This window comes from Nerophis ophidion, linkage group LG12 (assembly GCF_033978795.1).
Source record: "Nerophis ophidion isolate RoL-2023_Sa linkage group LG12, RoL_Noph_v1.0, whole genome shotgun sequence".
Taxonomy (NCBI): domain Eukaryota; kingdom Metazoa; phylum Chordata; class Actinopteri; order Syngnathiformes; family Syngnathidae; genus Nerophis; species Nerophis ophidion.
In genome coordinates this window covers 26196206-26217072 of record NC_084622.1, presented here as the reverse complement: position 1 = coordinate 26217072, position 20867 = coordinate 26196206, and positions in this window count along the sequence as shown.

Sequence of the window (20867 nt, the reverse complement as noted above, 5' to 3'; positions counted from 1 at the left end):
ATCATAGGCAGTATTTATATCGTCTGTGTACACCTCTTTCCACTCTTGTTTTAATAGGTCATCCCTAAAGTTGTTAATATGGTTGACACTTCTTTTCCTCTTAAGTATTTGATAGTATGTTCTTTTAGGGAATTGATAGTCAAATATTGCAAATATAGGCAGATGATCACTTATGTCATTTATCACTAACCCAGTAGTGATGTGAATCCCTAAAACATTTGTAAAGATATTGTCTATTAAGGTTGCACTAGTTGTGGTTATTCTGCTAGGCTTTGTAATTAATGGGTACAGCCCTTTTTCATATAATATCTCTAAAAAATCTGATGTTTGTTTATGTGAATCCTCCTTTAGAAGATCAATATTATAATCTCCACAAATTACAATAGTTTTATTTTTATTTAAACCATTAATCATTTCCTCTAATTTATCCATGAAGGTTTCCACTTTTGATCCTGGTTTTCTATATACACATGCAACAACAATGTTTCTGTTTTGTTGTAATTCTATCTCAACAGCTACACACTCCAGTAAATCATTTATGGCCATTGTCATACATTTAACTGGTCTGCATTTAAGTTCATTATATATATAGAGGGCCACCCCTCCTCCAGTCCTATTGTCTCTGTTAGTGACATACAGATCATAGTCCTTTAATTTCAGATCAACCTCCTTGTCTTTCTTTATCCATGTTTCAGATAAAGCAATGACTTTAAATCTACCTTTAAGGGACTCTAAAACATCTTTGATTTTAGCAAAGTGTTTTGGTAGACTTCTACAATTAAAATGAATCAAAGAAAATGTATTTTCTATGCTTGCAGCATCAAGTTGTTCCTCAGTATAATACTGGCAAGAATCCTTAACATGCTTAAATAAATGAGTCTCTGGATCCACTTCATTCTGAAAATCAAATGTGCCACGTTCTGTGTAATCAACACTTGATAGGGCTTTAGTCTTGAAAGAAAGAGTCATGAGTTCCTTACAGGAGATCCAATTATCAAGCAAAAAAAGCAAATATAATATGTACAACCCTTTGTAGGCTACTGTATATTTAAGCGTGATCTAGATATCAGAACCTTTTTTTTTTCCCCCGCTGGCTGACGGCTTGCTTGCCAACCGAATTTTCCGGGAGTCTCCCGAATTTCAGTGCTTCTCCCGAAAATTTCCCGGGACAGCCATTCTCCCGAATTTCCAGCCGGACAACAAGGCACGCCCCCTCCAGGTCCATGCAGACCTGAGTGACAACAGCCTTTCGTGACGTCTGCTGTTTCTCCATATAAACAGCGTGCCGGCCCAGTCACGTTATAACATCTACGGCTTTTGGAGAGTGCACAACTGCACACACAACAAGAAGGAGACGAGTAAGAAGAAGTACGCTTGTAAGTCATCAGAGAGGGTGTTGAGAACGGTTGGAAAGATAGCGACAGAGAATAGAACAAGGATGAACAATTCAACCCTAAACTCACTCCTTTCCTGCAAATTCAATTTCAAAGATGCTGCCCATACCTATGCTTCTTCAAAGGCTTTGCTACTGGCTGCAAAGCATTGCGCTTTCAAATACAACAATGAATAGGAGTGTTACGTGTGTTTATATATAGAATTTCAGTGAATTCTAGCTGTAAACATACTCCTCCCCCTTAACCCCGCCACCCGACCCCGCCCACCTCAACGAACCCCCCGCCCTAAATCTCCCGAATTCGGAGGTCTTAAGGTTGGCAAGTATGGCTGACGGTGACTCTGCACAGTGTTGTGATGGTGCGTTTGGAATGATCCATTTGCACGAAAATTCATATTGCAGCATGTGTTTTATAGATACTCTATATAAATATCATACAGTGTCTCCAACGCCATAAAAATATGCCAGCAGACAGCAAAATGAATCAATTGAATTTGTTTTTATCAGCCCCCTTAAAAAAGGAAGTTCACCTTTTGGGGGAAATTTGCCTCTCATTCAAAATGCCTGTGTAAGTCTTTCTATTTTTAATGCATTCAAATGTGTGATGAACTGCAAGTACAAGGTGGCTAACAATGCAGCTTGTAGAAGTACTTTGTTGCGCCCACGGAGCACTCTGAAAAACATCGGCAACCCGCCAACAATGCTCCATTTACGTGTTGTGAACTGCATAGAGGGGGCGTGGCCTCCAGCTCCGCCTGAATTTCGGGAGATTTTCGGGAGAAAATTTGTCCCGGGAGGTTTTCGGGAGAGGTGCTGAATTTATGGAGTCTCCCGGAAAATCCGGGAAGGTTGGCAAGTTTTGATACAGTGTTTCTTACCATATGGCCGGTTGTTTGGCCATTGTTGGGCTGCCAAAATCTGTCTGTTTCTTAGCTGTGGTCCGAATGAGCCGCAGTTGTAATACACATTTTCACCACTTGTGGCAGTAATAACAATAATAAACAGAAGAAGTGTGGTGCTAAAATCATAGAGAGGTTTCCCAAGCGCAAAAAACATTACTAAAGCGGTGAAGCCATATATTTATTATCGCTTCAATTTTATTGACAGTTTATTTAAGAAACATTTGTAGAATCATTTATTATTAATTTAGTGAGAATGTATTTATTTAGGCACTGCGTGATTGTATGTAAATTATTATTCAGTTTTTAGGAGTCCTTTCTTTTGCAATGTATTTGATTATTTTTTTTTTTAATCAGCCTGACCTAAATCTTGATAACAATAACATATGGTTTCATATCCTGTTACACTAGATATAATTATTGAATACGATTAAAATCCAGAGTAAAATTACTTATTCAGTGTTAATATTTGAGCGGGCCCGGGGCCCCTCTGTAGTGGAAAAGTTGGGCCCCGAGGTCAAAAATGTAAAGAATACACAATAATAATAATAATAGTAGTAATAATAGTAATACACACAAACCTTCAGTAGATGAGGGCCATCAGTTTTCTACCAGTTATGGTAACAGGTAAGGTGGAGCTGAGCTGACTTAAGTGAGTTCTTTAAATGGTTCCGAAACATTTACTATAATTTGTGGTTTACTGCCAGTTTTCAAGGTGTGAAGCGGGCAGCACTTTGGGAAAAAAAAGACAACACTTTTGTCTAAACTTACTCAGCTTATCTAACTTAGGTCAAAGGTAAAATGAAAATGTTTAGTTCTGACGGTGAGATAGTAAACACAGTCTGGGTTAAGAAGAACAAACATCACAAAATGTGCTTCACAAATTCAGTTTTTGTGGCTTAAGGGAGGCACTATCTCACATGTGTCAAACTCAAGGCTCCGGGGCCAGATCTGGCCCGACACGTTGTTTGATGTGGTCAGCCAAAGCTTGGAAGTAATGTGCATACTTCATCGTTCTTACTAATTGTTTTCATTGTTTTCTATTTTGACAGAAAAACATGGATGTAATACACAACATTTAATATGTTTTAAACTTTGATATTATCTGCTCATGCAACAAATATTCAATAGTTATTGGTGTGAATCTTTGGGCAGCTCGCCATTCGATTCCAATTCTCGGGGTGAGGATTTGAGTCATAATCGATACTCGATTCAACACGATTCTTGATTCAAACTGATTTATGCAATGTATTATTTGGTATAATAACACCTTAAAGGGCTGCTGAAATTAGATTTTCTTATTTAAACGGGGATAGCAGGTCCATTCTATGTGTCTTACTTGATCATTTTGCAATATTGCTATATTTTTGCTGAAAGGATTTAATAGAGAACATCCACGATAAAGTTCGCAACTTTCGGTGTTAAGAGAAATGTCCTGCCTGTACCGGAAGCCGCAGACGATGACGTCACACGTGTGGGGGCTCCTCACATATTCACATTGTTTTTAATGGGAGCCTCCAATAAAAAGTGCTATTCGGACCGAGAAAACGACAATTTCCCCATTAATTTGAGCGAGGATGAAAGATTCGTGTTTGAGGATATTGATAGCGACGGACTAGAAAAAAAAAAATGATTAAAAAAAAATAAGTTAAAAAAAAAAACGCGTTGGGACGGATTCCGATGTTTTTAGAGACATTTACTAGGATAATTCTGGGAAATCCCTTATATTTCCATTGTGTTGCTAGTGTTTTAGTGAGTTTAATAGTACCTGATAGTCGGAAGGGTGTCTCCACGGGTGTCTTGACGCGCAGTGTCTCAGGGGAGTCGACGGCAGCTATGGACGGCACAAACTCAGCTTTTCTCCGGTAAGAACTTACTTTTTAACCACAATTTTCTCACCGAAACCTGCTGGTTGACATTTGGTAGGGATCCATGTCTGCTTGACCGCGCTCTGATCCATAGGAAAGTTTCACCTCCAGGAATTTTAAACAAGGAATCACTGTGTGTTTGTGTGGCTAAAGGCTAACGCTTCCCAACTCCATCTTTCTACTGTGACTTCTCCAATATTAATTGAACAAATTGCAAAAAATTCAGCAACACAGATGTCCAAAATACTGTATAATTATGGGGTTAAAGCAGACAACATTTAGCTGTGCGTGTGTGCAGCGCTCATATTTCTTTAAAACCCGTGACGTCTTGCGTACACGTCATCATTACACAACTTTTCAAGACGAAACTCCCGGAAATGTAAGATTGTAATTTAGTAAACTAAAAGGCCGTATTGGCATGTGTTGCAATGTTAATATTTCATCATTGATATATTAACTATCAGACTGCATGGTGGGTAGTAGTGGGTTTCAATAGGCATTTAACAAAACAGTTTACAGGTTACAAAACCTCTTTTCGGTTGCTGACGTATGACATATATGTGCACCAAGTAGGTAGCTTTTTTTTTTTGATAGATAATTTGTCAAAATAAATAAAATAATTACTTAGATTTTTGAAAATGATTAAACAATTTACGTGGTAAATAAAAAAATCGGGATTCGGATGTGATAAAAATATTTTTTTACCGCTTGTCCAGTTTGGGGTCGCAGGGGTGCTGGAGCCTATCCCAGCCCCATTCGGGTGGAAGGCGGAGTACACCCTGGACAAGTCGCCACCTAATTATTATATACCGTGTTATAGTTTTTAAAAATAACAAATACCTAAATATCTGCCTCTTGACCTACAATTTCAAAGCAAGTTCTCCATCAATTGGGATGTACACAGATCAAATAACCAATTGCATAGGCAATAATATAATTATACTATTGTATTCTTACATTCACTGTTACATGCAGCCCTCTGAAGGCAGCCATGACTGCAATGTTGCCCTCGATGAAAACCAATTTGACACCCATTTACTACCTACTGATATTTCCTGAAGGAACAGTAACTGTTCCACACTTTGACAACTCCTAGGCGATGCACAGCTTGTTCGACTGGTGCGATACAAACCCAGAAGTGAGTGAGGCACAATAGGGATTAGCGTTGTTATGCAGTTTTAACAGGTCTTATGCGGAAGAACTATTCACCTGTGACCAGTGACGGGCCGTGCGTTTCCCACCTAGGCCTTTAATGATGTCCTGTGTCCAATGATTACCTCTCAAAATACCATCATTTATGTCACCACATGACCATTGCTGGAGAAATACTATACCTGAACACATTTACGACCTCCCCACATTGAATAACATCAACAGTGTACAAAACGGGTTATTTTCTGGCGCATTTAAAAATCAATAAACCCGCATCAGTAATTAAAACATATCTTTTGTGGAAGTCGAAATTTAAATTGCAAAAAAAAAAATCATACTTGAAAAAAATAAAGAAGTAAAATATCTGAACTCAAAATTTGTCGAACCCATCCGAGCTTCCGGGGTTGGCCGACATCGTCTCACAGGATGTCATTTATCTTTAAATATTCATCATCAAAAATGGACTTGCAAATATGTGTTTGTGGAGGGGGGCGTCAGGACTGGCCTCAAAGACAGCGATGGCCCCGGTGGACCTTGTTATCTAATCACCTGTCGCCTTTATTAGCAGCAGCCGTGATGAGACGGGTAGTTGGAGTTGGAGGTGCTGCAGAGAGACGCAGACGGAGAGAAAGAAATTTTGTTGAAAAGCAAAAGACTGTGCACCATTTGTTGAAGATAAAACAGTGTTATACCCAGAATTCCAGGCTCTCGTGGCAGTGTGTGGTGATCTGGAGAAAACCCTCTAGAGGGCAACCTCTACAGTGTTGTCTTGTTTAATCCTAAAAGATGCAGACGAGGTGTGTTGGCTGAGTTCTTAAAGTTTACTCCACAAGGTGCTCATCAAACACATCCCCCTGGCTAAACGGGGCTACTGCACATGCTCTTCACTACTGTGGCATGCTGTGTAATGAAGTTCTTATGTTACCTCGCTCATACATCACAATATATATTTTCCTTAGGCCAGATAGAAGGCCTTACTGACAACTTTTGATCTGATTGGCTACCGCAACTGTCTATCAACTGTATGTGCCTGTTCACTTACAGTGCATAGACGCACACATTGTTGATGCTGAAGGCCTCGGGCAGATTTGGTACAGCATGGCAACATAAGCTAGCTGAATTCTGATTGGATAAGAACAGCGCTGGAAGGAGCATAATATGACATGACGAAAATATGAATCATTTTAGATATTTAGGGAAAATAAATAAAAAAAATACTTTTATTTTTAATTATGATTTAATCATGACTTCTGGTTATTTTAGGCCAGCATACTTGCTGGCCCTGACGGCACACCACTGCCTGTGACTGACCGACACTTCATTAATGCACACATTTAATTTGGATTGTTCAGCTTTTCTGTTTTAGCCAGAACACTGAAAATTCAGCCGCACCACCGGTCTGCTCGATACAAGCGTGCCTGGCTTACATCTCCTCTAAAACCATTAAAACCTTCAGCTGCTCCCGTCTTTCCTCCCCCTCCTCTTTCCTTTAGCCTCGTACAGCTGCTTGCACTCCGCTGATCACGCCAATCAAGCCTTGATTTACAGTATTTACACCATCCCCTCGCCCCCACGGTAACAAGGGAATGTGCAGAACGCCCCTCCCTTCCCTTGCAGCCAGCCAGCACCCAGCTAAATGCGAGCCAATCAAGGGCGGTGGGTGGAGTGCCAAAAGCCACAGAACACTTCTCTCCCCTTGGCAGGCTTCCCTGTGGTGGCTCTGATCACAGCGAAGTGTTAACAACACGTGACCTGGCCTCACAGCCCGCAGAAATTGAGGTTACATCACAGGCAATACCTTGATGAATAATTAAAAGGCCAGAAACAGAACTCAGAGTGACTTACACAGCGCCCTGGGGTCTAATAACGTGCTTGGACTGTATTGGGTAATCCGTCTACTTGCGCCAGTTGGTGTCACACCCACACACCCGCACATACAACACAAGCACAGTTCAGCTAAAAAGCTATCGAAAATGTATTAGACATGGTTATGGCTGTGCATAATCTTAATACAAATTATACAGCAACCAATCAAAGACGATGCCTTTATGTACCGTATTTTTCGGACTATAAATCGCAGTTTTTTTTATAGTTTGGCGACATATACTCCGGAGCGACTTATGTGTGAAATTATTAACACATTACCGTAAAAATATCAAATAATATTATTTAGCTCATTCACGGAAGAGACGAAGAAAATGTCAGCAATCGTCACACACACGTCAACCAATAAGAATTCGGCGGGGGAGGGTCATGGAAGAAGTGCATTGTGGGTCATGGAATGCTAACTGCTATATGCTCTATGCTACTGCTGTAGCTATTAAAATGGATCATTTCATCGTTGGCGGTCACTTATAAAAACTGAGAAGGGCTGAACAAAAATGGCACCGAAAAGGAAATCATGTACTGCAGATTACAAGCCGGACGTAGTGAAATATGCAGCAGAAAACGACAAGAGGAAGCGGCGCATACCTTTGGAGTCGGCAAAGTTGTTTAGAAGCGACATCGAAGAAGAAGATTGCATCGGATTTATCGATCAGGAGTGACAGATTGTTTGGTAAACGTATAACATGTTCTATATGTTATAGTTATTTGAATGACTCTTACCATAATATGTTACGTTAACATAGCAGGCACCTTCTCAGTTGGTTATTTATGCCTCATATAACGTAAAATTATTCAGCCTGTTGTTCACTATTCTTTATTTATTTTAAATGGGCTTTCAAATGTCTATTCTTGGTGGTGGATTTTATCAAATACATTTCCCCCAAAACTGCGACAGTGTAATTTAGTGTAATAAGAACCCCTTTTTTGACTTAGTCACAATGAAACCTGGGGGGGGGGGGCAAGTTTGTAAAATTCTAAATATTCTTTAGAGTAATAAATAAAACCTAAATGAATTGTAAATTTAGACCTACAATGAAAAAGAATGTTGTGCATTCACATCCCAGTGGATAAATAGGTTGTTTTGTCATGAGATCCAATACAGGACAACCACAATGATTCCCACCGAGCATTATCTAACTCAGTGGTTCTCAACCTTTTTTCAGTGATCGTACCCCCTGTGAACATTTTTTTAATTCAAGCACCCCCTAACCAGAGCAAAGCATTTTTGGTTGGAAAAAAAGAGATAAAGAAGTAAAATACAGCACTATGTCATCAGTTTCTGATTTATTAAATTGTATAACAGTGCAAAATATTGCTCATTTGTAGTGGTCTTTCTTGAACTGTTCGGAAAAAAATATATAAAAGTAAGTAAAATCTTGTTGAAAAATAAACAAGTGATTCAATTATATATACAGATTTATACACATAGAAGTAATCAATTTAAAGTGCCTTCTTTGGGGATTGTAATAGAGATCCATCTGGATTCATGAACTTAATTCTAAACATTTCTTCACAAAAAAATACATTTTTAACATCAATATTTATGGAACATGTCCACAAAAAATCTAGCTGTCAACACTGAATATTGCATTGTTGTATTTTTTTTTCACAGTTTATGAACTTACATTCATAGTTTGTTGAAAGATTATTCAATGAATATATTTATAAAAAGGATTTTTGAATTGTTACTATTTTTAGAATATTTTTTAAAAATCCCACGTACCCCTTGGCATACCTTCAAGTACCCCCAGGGGTACGCGTACCCCATTTGAGACCCACTGATCTAACTCAAGGGAGGGCAACCCAAAATTTTGAAAGAGCCATATTGGACCAAACATTTAATAAAAAAATCTGTCTGGAGCTGCAAAAAATTAAAAGCCTTCTATAAGTTATATAATGAAGTCAACACATGATATACGTGTTTATCGGTGTTGTCGCATCCATCCATTTTCTACTGCTTATCCCTTTTGGAGTTGCGGGGGGTGCTGGAGCCAAACTTATAGAACCACATGCCTGTGAGGTAGACACACCAACTGTTCTGACTAGTGTTGTACCGATACAAATATTTTGGTACCGGTACCAAAATTCTTTTGATACTTTTCAGTACTTTTCTAAATAAGGGGGACCACAAAAAAATGGCATTATTGGCTTCGTTTCCATGTCCGGCGTAGGTCGGACACGTTTCCAGTGAGGGTTGGACTCCGCCAAGGCTGCCCTTAGTCACCGATTCTGTTTATAACTTTTATGGACAGAATTTCTAGGCGCAGTCAAGGCATTGAGGGGATCCGGTTTGGTGGATGCAGAATTAGGTCTCTGCTTTTTGCAGATGATTTGGTTCTGATGGCTTCATCCGGCCAAGATCTTCAGTTCACACTGGATCGGTTCGCAGCCAAGTGTGAAGCAACTGGGATGAGAATCATCACCTCCATGTCCGAGTACATGGTTCTCACCCGGAAAAGGGTTGAGTGCCATCTCCGGGTTGGGGAGGAGACCTTGCCCCAAGTGAAGGAGTTTAAGTACCTAGAAGTCTTGTTCACGAGTGAAAGAAGAGTGGATCGTGAGATCGACAGGCGGATCGGTGCAGCGTCTTCAGTAATGCGGACGCTGTATTGATCCTTTGTGGTGAAGAAGGAGCTGAGCCGGAAGGCAAAGCTCTCAATTTACCAGTCGATCTACGTTCCCATCCTCACCTATGGTCATGAGCTTTGGGTTATGACTGAAAGGACGAGATCACGGGTACAAGCGGCCGAAATGAGTTTCCTCCGCCGGATGGCGGGGCTCTCCCTTAAAGATAGGGTGAGAAGCTCTGCCATCCTGAGGGATCTCAAAGTAAAGCCGCTGCTCCTCCACATCAAGGAGGAGCAGCGGCAATGAGGTGGTTCGGGCATCTGGTCAGGATGCCATCCAAACGCCTCTGACCGGTAGGAGTCCACGGGGAAGACCCAGGACACGTTGGGAAGACTATGTCTCCCGGCTGGCCTGGGAACGCCTCAGGATTCCCCGGGAAGAGCTGGACGAATTGGCTGGGGAGAGGAGACTTGGCTTCCCTGCTTACGCTGCTGCCCCCGCGACCCGACCTCGGATAAGTGAAGGAAGATTGACGGATGGCTTTATTTGAACAAAAAAAAAATCTTAGGGTACATTAAACATGTTTTTTATTGCAAGTTTGTCCTTAAATAATATAGTTTACATACAACTTTTCTTTTATTAGTAAGTAAGCAAACAAAGGTTCCTAATTTGGTCTGCCACTATATGCAGTAACATGTTGTGTCATTTATCTTTCTATTATATTGTCAAATTTATTAAGGACAAGCGGTAGAAAATGAATTATTAATATACTTGTTCATTTACTGTTAATATCTGCCTACCTTCTCTTTGAACATGTTCTATATATGCTTCTGTTAAAATGTAATAACCACTTATTCTTCTGTAGTTTGATACTTTACATTAGTTTTGGATGATACCACACATTTAGGAATCAAATCGATTCCAAGTCGTTACAGGATCATACATTGGTCAAATTCAAAGTCCACATTACCGGTACTTTTCAGGGGCGGTATGGTACAGATTATGATTCATTAGTATCGCGGTACTATACTAATACTGGTGTCTATATTAGCCTACTACCAAAATGACTATGTGTCGCAGGCTGACACAAATCTTCGTTGACAGAAATGTTGAAATGTAATATTTATTCCGCCCATTTTTACATCATTGGAAAACTTTAGTAAACGCACTGTGTGAGGCTTGTCTCCTGGTGGTAGAGGGCGCTAGTGATCCCAGAGATCATGCGACTACTCGGCTACGCCTGGGGACATCTGAAGCCGGTATGTTTTAAAGTTGTCGTTTGCCTGCATATCATAAAAAACAACCGTCCAACATTTTACAACTAATTGTAAATGTATAGGTGCTGACCATCAGGGCCGAGTTGCGACGGAAGAGTGTGTCGATGTTGAGATATTAGGCCGAGTTGGTAAGTGAATTTGTTTGCTAATAGTAGCTACTAGCCGTACCCATGTATTTTGTATGGTCGTTTAGCATTCGGTTTTAATCCCGTTTCCTCCAATGTTTCTGATCCGATTGAATTTATATTTATGTCAAGTCTTTATTTTGGGTACTTAAATATAGTGACTGAGTATTGTGGCGTTTTAAGGCCATCTGCATTTTGTATGCTACAGTAAAGACAATGAAAGAACACGGCCGCTGGAGCGCGGTTACACCTGTCATAGTGACAACACTGTGTTACACCTGTCATAGTGACAACACTGTGTACTGTCGTGTTTGTTATTTTGTACATACATGTGATTATTTAATATTGTTAATGTTAGCAGTATTATCACTAATAATGATAATAATGAGTGTAATTTATTTATTGAAGTTCGAACGATAGATGACTTAATGTTGATATTTATGTGCGCACATTGATTGAACCCCGGGTCCTATGTTTATGTAGGCCAGGTCCCTAAGTATTGGATGGCGAGCTGTAGATAGGACTCGAGCCCGAGCCCAAGGATCTCCACCTCCTCAACCCCTGAACTCCATTTGCTCTGGTCGGATCGGTAGGCGGCTTGTAGCCAAACCCCTTGCCTCGCACTTCATTGCTCTGCAGCCTTTTGCACTACCTCATACACAACCTGCCCAAAAACTGAACTTTCATTACAAACTGCCATATCCACAACGCCAACCCGTGTGGCTGTATGAACTACAAATTCACATATGGACTGCGATCAGTCTCACATGGCTCCTATAAACTTGAATAACTTTTGATATTACTTTTTATGAATTCCCTGAACTAAACCAACATTGTTTGTTGAGATTCCTTTCTGTTTTTTTCTTTTGTTTTGAATGGCCATTCCTATTAATGTCTGTCCACTAGTTGTTGAACTGTATTTGTTTAAATAACACCAGTATCATTTAAAGTATTTAATTGTGTCTGTCCTACTCTCTCCGAGTCGTAATCTAGGCTTCTGATTAGCCCAAATATTGAGAACTTCTACTATACTAGCTAAAGTACCTGCTACATTAAGTCAAAGTACCAATGATTGTCACACACACACTAGGTTTGGTGAAATTTGTCCTCTGCATTTGACCCATCCCCTTGTTCACCCCCTGGTAGGTGAGGGGAGCAGTGAGCAGCAGCGCCTGGGAATCATTTTTGGTGATTTAACCCCCAATTCCAAACCTTGATGCTGAGTGCCAAGCAGGAAGGAATGCTAGTATGAGCTTTTAAACATAACCCGTTAACTGCTGCCAATCAAATGGTGAAAAAAATACTCTATAGGGTTCATATGTTTATAAATCTAACTGTGATGAAGTCAGTGCCTCACCAGCCATGAACCTCACCACACGTCACTGGTGGTGGTAGTATTATGCTCTGGGCCTGTTTTACTGCCAATAGAAGTGGTGCTTTACAGAGAGTAAATGGGCCAATAAAAAAGGAGGATTACCTCCAAATTCTTCGGGACAACTGAAAATCATCAGCCCGGAGGTTGGGTCTTGGGCACAGTTGGTTGTTCCAACAGGACAATGACTTCCATCACACGCCAAAAGTGGTAAAGTAATGGCTAAATCAGGCTAGAATTAAAGTTTTAGAATGGCCTTCCTAAAGTCCTGACTTAAGCGTGTGGACAATGCTGAAGATACAAGTCCATGTCAGAAAACCAACAAATTTGCACCAATTTTGTCACAAGGAGTTGTCAAACAATCAACCAGAAGCTTGCCAGAAGCTTGTGGATGGCTACCAAAAGCGCCTTATTGCAGTGAAACTTGCCAAGGGACATGTAACCAAATATTAACATTGCTGTATGTATACTTTTGACCCAGCAGATTTGGTCACATTTTCAGTACACTCATAATAAATTCATAAAAGTACCAAACTTCATGAATGTTTTTGTGAACAACAAGTATGTGCTCCAATCACTATCACAAAAAAATAAGAGTTGTAGAAATAATTGGAAACTCAAGAAAGCCATGACATTATGTTCTTTACAAGTGTATGTAAACTTTTGACCACAACTGTATGTCCTGAAAAAAATCAGATCTATATTAAATACACAGAGGACACAGGAAATTAAATGAGCTCAAATATACCTACAAGTGAGGGATAAAGATGCAATACATACATAAAGCTAGCATGATTAGCATGTTAGCATCAATTAGCTTGCAGTCATGCATTGACCAAATATGCCTGATAAGCACTCAACACCATAGAATAGAATAGAAAGCACTTTATTGATCCCTGGGGCAAATTCAGCACCACAGTTCGCTCACAACAAACAAACACTCAGGTAATTTTTACATGTGAATAATATAAATACAGTCTATTATACATTTAAGCACAGTCAAAAAATACAAGTCAATAACATCGATAACAACATTAAAGTACAAGTCAATAACATCAACAAAGCTCAACTTTGTGCATTCACGCACAGCATAAAAAAGATTGGTGGACAAAATGGGTTGCATACAAAAAATTGTTCTCTGGAATTGTTGGAGAAAGTTATACATGCAAACAAACTCTGGTGGGTTCAAGGACTGCTGAAATTAGTAGGACTAATCGGCACTCGCCATTTACTCTCATCAGAAAAGCATGTTTAATGTAAATAGTGGGATTTCTAACAATTAGGGAGGTTTGTGTCATGTCTGTCCTCCCACTGTAACCCTATTAAAACAAAAATATATTTTTCCCCTCAATTTTTTTCTATTTTCATACATTTTTGAAAAAGCTCTGGGGAGCCACTAGGGCGGCGATGAAGAGCCGCAGGTTCCAGAACCCCGCTCTAACTGTACATGTACCATAAACAATTCCAAAAAACACCAGCGGTCTATATCACTGATCAGGATTTGTGCCTATTTACAACCCGCAGTTCTACGATGCTGACTACCTTTTTTTTTTTTTTTTTCCAGGTTATGTTATGTTGCCATGACAACTCAGAAGCAGGCTAAGTTTGAGGAAAAAAGATTAGAGACCATGAAACGCCAGCCCACTGACCAATCAATTGTCGTCTCTGAAAAGGACATCACCGTCATTTGATAATCCGTACACAGAGATCAACGCGGAAACTACTGGACAACTTTAAGTTAAAGTACCAAAGTATGTCACATTTTGCGAGCACATTTTTTGGCGTTTTACTTAGCATGTGTCAAAAGGACATGCACATTGACAGTTCCACAGACGGCAGCAGGATCATTGCTTGCGCTGCAGACAGACGATGGACAGATGAGAATTTTACGTCCTACGTGGATGTGTCAACAATTTAGACAGTCAGGAAAAAAAAAAAAAATTAGATATCGTGTTTTTTCTTTTATAATGTCCTTTTATACAAAACCCAAAACCTGTGAAGTTGGCACATTGTGTAAATGGTAAATAAAAACAGAATGCAATGATTTCAACTTATATTCAATTGAATAGATTGCAAAGACAAGATATTTAATGTTCGAACTTAGAAACAATTTTTTTTTTTTTTTTGCAAATAATTATTAACTTAAAACTGAATGGCAGCAACACATTGCTAAAAAGTTGGCATGGCCTTTACATGGCCTTTTTTTGTTACATGGCCTTTTTTTGTTACATGGCCTTTTCTTTGAACAACACTCAGTAAATGTTTGGGAACTGAGGAGACCAATTTTCAAGCTTTTCAGGTGGAATTCTTTCCCATTCTTGTTTGATGTACAGCTTAAGTTTTTCAACAGTCTGGGGTCTCCGTTGTCGTATTTTACTCTTCATAATGCGCCACACATTTTCAATGGGAGACAGGTCTGGACTACAGGCAGGCCAGTCTACTACCCGCACTCTTTTACTATGAAGCTGCACTGTTGTAACACGTGCAGAATGTGGCTTGGCATTGTCTTGCTGAAATGAGCAGGGGCGTCCATGATAACGTTGCTTGGATGGCAACATATGTTGCTCCAAAACCCGTAAGTAATTTTCAGCAATAATGGTGCCTTCACAGACGTGTAAGTTACCCATGCCTTGGGCACTAATACACCCCCTCACCATCACAGATGCTGGCTTTTGAACTTTGCACCAATAACAATCCGGATGGTTCTTTTCCTCTTTGGTCCAGAGGACACAACGTCCACATTTTCCAAAAACAATTTGAAACACTTTCCCACTTTGCATCAGTTCATCTTAGATGAGCTTGGGCCCAGCAGAGATGGCAGCCTTTCTGGGTTTTGTTGATAAATGGCTTTGTCTTTGCATAGTAGAGTTTTAACTTGCACTTACAGATGTAGAAACAAACTGTAGTTACTGACAGTGGTTTTCCAAAGTGTTCCTGAGCCCATATGGTGATATCCTTTACACATTGATGCTGTTTTTTGATGCAGTATTGCCTGAAGGATCGAAGGTCTGTTGCCGCTTACGTACAGTGATTTCTCCAGATTCTCTGATCCTTTTGATGATATTACGGACCATAAATGGTGAAATCCCAAAATTCCTTGCAATAGCTCGTTGAGAAATGTTGTTCTTAAACTGTTGGACAATTTGCTCACGCATTTGTTCACAAAGTGGTGACCCTCCTTGTTTGTGAATGACTGAGTATTCAATGGAACCTGCTTTTATACCCAATCATGCAAATGAAAATAAAAATAGCCAACTACACCATTAGTTGCAGGGATAGGAATCGGAAACCGGTTCTTGATCAGAACAGGTTCCCAGTGCAGCAATTCCTAGTACTCGCTTGTCATTTTTTAAAATTGTTTCCTTGTTGATTCTTGTGGGTGGGGATGACGTCATTACGCACGTGTGTATAGTGATCGGGTGTAACGAACACTCTGAAGTGGACTACATTTTCCGAGAACATATTGCAACAGTGATACTTGTAATAGTTGTATGCTATTTCATCAAGGACATGAGAGCAATGTTGAAACCTTTGAACACAGAGCATGCAATAATTATAAATGAAAGTTGCGTTTTGAACTGCTCCTATCTCATTCCGGCATCAGTAACATTAGCACAATAGTATGTCCAATCTGTAGCAAATAATTGAGAATCTCTCCATGGAGACAAAAGTGTCTTTGTAAAGGTCATCCATCCCGACACTCAAAGTTAACTCCGCAGCCCCGTCTCAAAATACCATGCCTTGTTGCACAGTCCCAAAGGGGCCCGATCCAAAAGGCAAAAAACACAAGAAAACAAGAAGGAAATATCAAGACCACAGAGCCATAACAGCAGCGCTATCTTGAAAACAAGAACAATGGTCAGTGTGAATGCTCCAAAGCATGCTGCAAAGTATTCACACATACAGAATCCTAACCATTATTCCACCCTATTTTTTGTCTGCGCTACCATTTTTGTCATTTTCTAAAACCTCCCACAATTCCAGAAGTGTCACATTTTGTGAGACAATGTTTCAAGTTCTGCCTACCGCCCAAATGCAGCTGAGATAGGCTCCAGCGACCCCGCACGACCCCAAGAGGGACAAGCGGTAGAAAATGGATGGATAGATGTTTGAAGCGTTTTTCCAATCAAAATGTTCTCACATTTCTCAGACTGATTCAAACCATCCATCCATTTCCTACCGCTTATTCCCTTTGGGGTCGCGGGGGGCGCCGGCGCCTATCACAGCTACAATCGGGCAGAAGGTGGTGTACTCCCTGGACAAGTCGCCATCTCATCACAGGGCCAACACAGATAGGCAGACAACATTCACACTCACATTCACACACTAGGGCCAATTTAGTGTTGCCAATCAACCTATCCCCAGGTGCATGTCTTTGGAAGTGGGAGGAAGCCGGAGTACCCGGAGGGAACCCACGCATTCACGGGGAGAACATGCAAACTCCACACAGAAAGATCCCGAGCCTGGGATTGAACCCAGGACTACTCAGGACCTTCGTATTGTGAGACAGACGCACTGACCCCTCGCCCACCGGGAAGGCCGATCAAACCATTCAAAGTGTCAAAAATGCTTCTTGTTAATGCTAATTAATTGCTAGCATGCTAACTATTTTTGCAGGTGTTCACCTCAAACTCAAATAATTTGGTACTTGACCTAGGCTAACTTTTAGAATGCAAATAAATGATAAATGGGTTGTACTTGTGTAGCGCTTTTCTACCTTCAAGGTACTCAAAGCGCTTTGACACTACTTCCACATTTACCCATTCACACACACATTCACACACTGATGGAGGGAGCTGCCATGCAAGGCGCCAACCAGCAACCATCAGGAGCAAGGGTGAAGTGTCTTGGTCAGGACACAACGGAAGTGACGAGGTTGGTTCTAGGTGGGATTTGAACCAGTGACCCTCGGGTTGCGCACGGCCACTCTCCCACTGCGCCACGCCGGCCCTATGTTGTTAGCAAATGTTAGCAAACTGACGTTCGTGTACTAGCATCGGTCATTTATTTTGGTACTTTGCACATATTGTTACCATGCTAACGTTTCATGTTAGCTTGTGTAAATCATTTTGCATGTACACATTTAAAAGTGGGATTTTTTGTTACCTGGATCTATCTGACTGACACTTCCTCGTCCGGACAGAAGGGGGACACCGCAGTGTGGCTGGATCAAAAGATAGCTTGGGGACGCTTTTTCTGAACCAAAAGTTGCTTTATTACAAGCGAGCGTCATTATTCAGGGCTGAAGCGCCTGGAGGAGAAAGTCAAAAAGATATGTCTCTCCTAATTTGGAGAAGTCAAAACATCAGTTTTACATTCCTCCTTCCTGTTTGTGTGTGCTAAGTCAGGACAGTACATCCTGGCCATAAAAGGAGATGTTTGTGTGTAAGTGTCTGGAAAACAACAGCTTTAAAGGCCTACTGAAACCCACTACTACCCACCACGCAGTCGGATAGTTTATATATCAATGATGAAATATTAACATTGCAACACATGCCAATACGGCCGGTTTAGTTTACTAAATTGCAATTTTAAATTTCCCGCGTAGTTTCTTGTTGAAAACGTTGCGGAATGATGACGCGTGCGCGTGACGTCACGGACCGTCGGGAAATATTAGCGCAGCACCATTTGCGGCTAAAAGTCGTCTCTTTTAATCGCGCAATTAAACAGTTTTCTGGACATCTGTGTTGCTGAATATTTTGCAATTTTATTTCAATTAATAATGGAGAAGGCAAAGTAGAAAGATGGAGTTGGGAAGCTTTAGCCTTTAGCCACACAAACACGCGGTGATTCCTTGTTTAAAATTCCCGGAGGTGAAGCTTTACTATGGATCAGAGCGGTCAAGCGAACATGGATCCCGACCACTTGTCAACCGGCAGGTTTCTGTGAGAAAATTGTGTTGAAAAGTCGCCTCTTACCGGAGATCTGTGGAGTTTGCGCCGTCGACTTCCCTCAGACACTGGGCTCAAGACACCCGTGGACACACCCCTCCGACTATCAGGTACTATTAAACTCACTAAAACACTAGCAACACAATAGAAAGATAAGGGATTTCCCAGAATTATCCTAGTAAATGTGTCTAAAAACATCTGAATCCGTCCCAATGCAATCGCCTTTTTTTTTTTTACTTTTTTTGTTTTGTTTTTTCTAGTCATTCGCTATCAATATCATCATCCACGAATCTTTCATCCTCGCTCAAATTAATGGGGAAATTGTCGTTTTCTCGGTCCGAATAGCTCTTGCTGCTGGAGGCTCCCATTAAAAACAATGTGAATATGTGAGGAGCCCTCACACTTGTGATGTCATCATCTGCGACTTCTGGTAAAGGCGTGGCTTTTTTTTATCAGCACCAAACGTTGCGAACTTTATCGTCGGTTTTCTCTACTAAATCCTTTCAGCAAAAATATGGCAATATCGCGAAATGATCAAGTATGACACATAGAATGGACCTGCTATCCCCGTTTAAATAAGAAAATCTCATTTCAGTGGGCCTTTAAGTCATTACTTAAATGTTGACAGGTAGTCTCTACACAAGGATATGGTTATCACTTTTGCATTCCAAAGACCCAATTAGGGCCCCTTTCCTACAAGAAGTGATCCAATCCACCTGCAAATATCAAACCAAGGGGCCTTATCTTACTACGTGATCAAACTGAAATATCACTATTTACTTAAACTTGGTGGTTTGATTTCTCCAAGGTGAATATAAACATTCACCATAAGCGAAACATGATACGAGTTCCTTAATTCACTCAACACGCAATTTCTACAGAAATAGCTCCTTTTAGTTGAGAAAGCACGAATGATTTATATGGACTGTATTTATTTTGTGAAGGTGGCTGGTGAGTGTACATAGACCGGATTAATCGGCTGTTGGCATGATCTGCAGGTGGAGGAAAACATGGTCTCTTCCTCTGACAGGTCCGCATGTCACACAGCTCCAACAGTGAACAGAGGGAAGCTGCCAGTGCAGGAATAATTAAGACCTCTGTTGAAGTGACAGGGTCACCAGGAGGTATGCAGCACCGCAAAGCTGCTCTTCTCAGCTGCTTCCTCTGTGGGCTGTCACGGCTCGAGCGTATTTATAGCATCCTGGCACTCGCACTCTACTCTCCCCTCTACCTCGCAGACAGATGTCACCTTCAAGCCACCATATCTGGGACAAAACACAATGCTGTCACCATCTGAACAAGATGCGCGCACACACACACGCACACACACACACACACACACACACACACACACACACACACACACACACACACACACACACGTACACAGAGGCAATCAGCAGAACAACAGGAGTCTGAGGACATCATCAACAACTCCTCTTTCACATTGACTTTAACCAGGCAGTCAGCACTCTGGCACTCCCTGCAGACCAGCCTTATTTACATGATAGCATGGGCCAGACTTTCTACCAGTATTGTGAATGTGTGCCTTTAGCTGACATTTTTCAAAAAAAGGAACAATAGCAGGATATTTTTTAAATAGCCAATTCTTTGCCAATGAGTGAAAACTCCAATGACTATGACTGAATCATATAAATCTCAGCATTTCATAGTATTTTATTTTTCTTGCTTCCCATTTCTAGAACCACTACAGCAGGGATTCTCAAAAGGTGGTATCTGTACCGCTAGTGGTATGCGGGCTCCATCTAGTGCAGCGTTTTTCAAAGTGTGGGGCGGGCCCCTACTGGTGGGGAATAGAGACATGACAGGTGGGGCACGCGGAACGGGAGGAAATTTCACTTTAACATTTTTTTTTTTAAATTATATTCTTAGATTTTTTTTTTATTTTTTTTTTACTATGCTTTCATTTTCTATACACACTGTAAATAACTTTGTGATTCTGTCTGTGAAACCCTTTATGTAAATAAATGTGAATTACTTATTTTTCCTCTAGGCTTTACATTTCTAGGGAAGGAGCAAAAGTTTGACAGATATAGCAACAGTAACTAATGGGGGCGGGGCTAAGCGGAACAATCTTTCACGCGGACGGGTAGCAGGCTAATGTGTGGACCACAATTACACAAAATGGATACATTTGTGACTTCCACCTCAAAGGTCGTCAAATCGAGCCAGCGCCTGCAGAGAAATAAAAATCTGACGGGCTTAATTAACCTAAAAGCCAAACGAAAAGAAAATATGATGAAGGGTATCTTGCTCTTGGATTCACGGCAACGGTGGTGGGGGCAGAGGAGAGACCCCTGTTTGTTCTGTGTCTAAAACCGCTTGCAGCAGACTGCATGAGACAACAAATTAAAGAGACACCTCGAGACCACATACCCCAATCACGTCAATAAGCCACTTGATTTCTTTCAAAG